Here is a 4263-nt window from a genome sequence, read left to right on the forward strand (position 1 = left end):
ACATGCAAGTGGTGACAGCTAGAAATGGCAAGAAATTATTAATCATTGTAAGTTTAAGGACCTATCACAAGCAAGCAATGCCAAGAGGGATTAGGAATTCGTCAGTCTAGCTGTAATGTAATCGACGAACCACCAGAGGTCTCTCATGGCCTTCGGTCTTAAATTTCTCTCCTTTAAGAAGTCATACTAAAAAAAAAAAAAAAAGAAAAAAAAATATGATGGAAACCACCAAAAAATTATACAGCAACCCATACATCCTGTGACACATTTATGAATTTGCCGTGAATAGACGGTAAAAATCTTGGCAAAAATGTTGCCAGGTATTTACCGTTTTAAAAACAAAGATATTAACGCAAAGACGTGATATTACCGTCACCAACCCGTAAAAGATAATAACAAAGTATGGTAAAATTACGGTCGCCGGGATTTTACTGAAATACGGCTGAGAACAGGTTATTTTTACGGAGAATTTCTGATTAAAATTACGGTTTTTTAACAGTGTACGGAAAGGTGACAATTCTAATTAATCATGAAAAACACAATATATCAGGAGTAAATGGATAATAAATGGACACAGCTGGAGAACTTTAGAAGAGGATGGACAAGCTGGTAACCAGAGCCAACAATTAGCATGACACAATACCATTTCCTAAAGTTATAGATACTTTGGGTTGGATAATTGGTATGGTACTGTGAAGACTCTTGAAGTAGGGAATCCCCTGAGGCATATTGTCTCTCAGATCAATTCACCTACCACCAAGACAATGGAGGACTTATGTTATCCTACACATATAGCCGCCACTCATTGACAATAGCAGTAGAGTTCACTGACTCATTACACGTAAAAGGCTTTTGAGAAGACATTGCCGGCATTGATGAAGAGAGCCTTTGCACAAATATCCCCGTTGAGGAAATCTTAAACATAATACCAGATCAAGTATACAGACCAAACATGGAACCCCGACCTATATCTAGAGATGTTCTCAGAGAGATGTTAAAGGCCAGTACCATGGGGAGGAATTCTAACAAATAGATGTAACCATGGGTTCCCCTCTTTGCACCATGTTTGCAAATATCTCTATGGCTAGCATCAAAGAAAAAGACCTTCAGAAAACACAAGAATCTAAAAACATAAGGATAGTATATCAATGATAATTTCAACGAGATCACAAGAATCAGCTAACACACTCAGGATAAATTCTGTAGCTAAATCAACTAAGCATGATGTGCCCTAAACTACTGGAGGACTATGCCAGCCATGCAACCATCGCCCCACTCCCTTCCTAGGACGGCATGTTGTTACCTTAACCTAAGTGTCTTACGTTATTGTTGGAAGGTTTGTGTATAATGTTATTCACTACAGTGCGATCATCTCAGTTGTGACAGGTGTGGTGAGTAATGAGCCCACCTGAATTATTATAATTTTTCAAAAATAGATAATTAAACTACCGAATTCCTTACATATTTTGGATATGTAGGCCTATGTCAGTTATAGGAGACTAAAATCCGAATAGGGGTATACATGAATAGGCTGTCTAATCCGTATTGAGAGTAGAACAAATACATAAAGATTTAAGATTATAAAAAACCTATTGGAATTCTCTATGCTCTGCATTTTTTGTGGCATTTTAAATCTCAACGGATTTATTGTAATCTCATGTACTACAGTTCGATTTCCACCTTCTTCATATAAACAAATTGGAATTTACAGCTTTTTCTTAAAAAAAATATCAAGTATTTTATTTCTAAGAAAAATACCTAATTTCTTTTCATACATACATTTTATTCAGGACATTCCCCGCAACTCCATTCAATTAGAATTCCTGAACTTGACAGCGACATGTCTAAGGATTTTTTTTTCGACTGGAAAGGACTCCATATTTCTCAGAAAAGAAGGAGGCCACTTGAGCCACTGCATGGCAATACGTTGCCACTATTTCGCCATTGGAAACAGAGCTTGGAAGCTCATCTCTCACCACTTGTTGTGAGACTTGGACTGTCCCTGGATACAGATGTGGATTTCTGTATTATGTCTGGATTTACGTTTCCCCACGAAGTGAGGAAAATAACCCCCCCCCCCCCTACCCCCACCCCAACTCCCCATACCAGATAGTGTTATAGTGAGAGTTGGCGTTGGCATTATATGTCCGTTGTCATGAACGGCAGTGAGTTAGATAACATGATGTTGATTTATATCATGTTTTCGTAAAGCGTAATTGCTGCAAAGGTATTTATCTAGTTTCTTAATATCTTTCAAGTTTCCAAAGAAAGCCTTGAGAGAGAGAGAGAGAGAGAGAGAGAGAGAGAGAGAGAGAGAGAGAGAGAGAGAGAGATTCCTGGTGAATTTTGAATAATAAGTTCGAAGATTTGTTACGTGTATCCAAGAGACAGCTCAGATATAACTTAGGATGTTGCATCAAAATCTGGAACATATCCTCGTCATGTTTAGGAAGGGAATCTCTCTGGAATAATAAAGTGTGATTTGTTTGTTACCTCAGAGTTACAGACGGACAGACTGGCAAAGACAGAAACACATAATTAAAGTTGCAGATAAATTCCTTGAGACAAGAAAGTCAAAACTTTATTTATGACAGCTGTGTGTGTGAGAGAGAGAGAGAGAGAGAGAGAGAGAGAGAGAGAGAGAGAGAGAGAGAGATGCTGCATAAGGTATATCTTGAAATTTGCTCTCTTGTCCGAAATCCATTTCTCAATAAACTATATTGAAAAGCAATTATTGCAGAACTAGTAAGGTAGTCCAAGATATTTAAACAAATTTCGTTTTCAATACATCAAACTTTTATCAAAAATATAATATTGATAGCGAAAATGCAGAGAAATAAACTCAGATGAATTCATCAAACAATTTGAAAAATTTTTCACAAGACAACATGGGCATGCATTTATATATATAGAAGATTTTGTTATCCTAATAGCTGAAATAGCAGAATTTTCTTAAACGAATCAGATGTTCCCTGGAGGCACCTATCGAATCCAAATCTATTATCCTATTTTAAAGCTGAAATGCTGCTTCTGGTTTTCGAGAACAAATCGTGTTTTATTGGGAGAAAGTCGGGAAAAACCAGATACATAGATCTCTATTGCTACTCATTTTATTACTGTAACTACTGCTACCGTTTATGCTATAGTTATTAACGCTATTAATTCAATTAATATAATCCTTAATTTTCTGTTTGTATATTAAATTTTCTCACCTTCTTTAAATGAACTAAATTGGTTCGGGTTCAGAAATGGATACCTGGATTCCGCACACAAAAGTTCATTTTAGAAATGACAGGTATAAGTTAAACAACATTAATACGATGACAGCTCGCGAACAACTAACTTTATTTAGAGACATCACAGGTTTTTATAGGCCCCCAAGGGATCACATAAGGGTGACAGTTGCATGTGTATATTCAACGGCTAGTAAATAAGGTTGAATTTAGCTTGTTACTTCAACATCTTTTTGACATGGAATCCAATGTTGGTTACAATGTAGAGCAAAATGTAGATAGGGAATCGATCTTTACTGCACGTACATTATATGGCTCGCCCCTTGAAGCAGACATGCATGTGAAAGAGGGTGAGCTGCTCTAGAGAGTCATACTATTGGCGGGTCATCTTGCAGAAGGTAGACAGGTTTCAGGCGTTCAATGGTGATCCAGTTTTCTTTACCAGGAATTTTGTGTAGGAAAGCTTTTGGAGTATGACAGACGACAAGGAATGGTCCTGTATATGGGGCGTAATCTGTGTCTTGCAAACGTCATTGTGCATGAAGATGTGTGGTACAGTGTGTAGGTCTTTCTGAATGTGCTGTTTTGCTGGGGACTTGTGAGTCTGACGGCAGGGGGTATATTTTCTCACATCCTGATGTAGGCACTGGAGATTGTCTGGGGTGGCGAACAGAATAAAAATTTTTAAGGGTAACCAGCAGGTTGTCTTATACAATTTCAGCCACTGAGATTTGTATGGTGTCTGTCCGAGGAAGACTCTGGAAAATTGTGGATACCACGTGGAATCACTGTAGGTAGACTTCAAAGCTGTTTTGAGTATACAACAGTAACTTCCTACCATTCTGTTGGCTACAGGGTTGTAAGCAGTATGATGTAGTGTGATGCCGAGATGCCCTATTGATGTCCACATTTGAGGAGTGAAAGTGGCTCCCCTGTAGAAAGTATGTGCTCTAGGATGCCAAGTATTGCTATACATCTATAAAGTAAGGCAACAGTACATAAGGAAAATGCTGCATCCAGCAAGTGGAGG

The sequence above is a fragment of the Palaemon carinicauda genome, chromosome 12 (genome assembly GCF_036898095.1).
Source record: "Palaemon carinicauda isolate YSFRI2023 chromosome 12, ASM3689809v2, whole genome shotgun sequence".
NCBI lineage: Eukaryota > Metazoa > Arthropoda > Malacostraca > Decapoda > Palaemonidae > Palaemon > Palaemon carinicauda.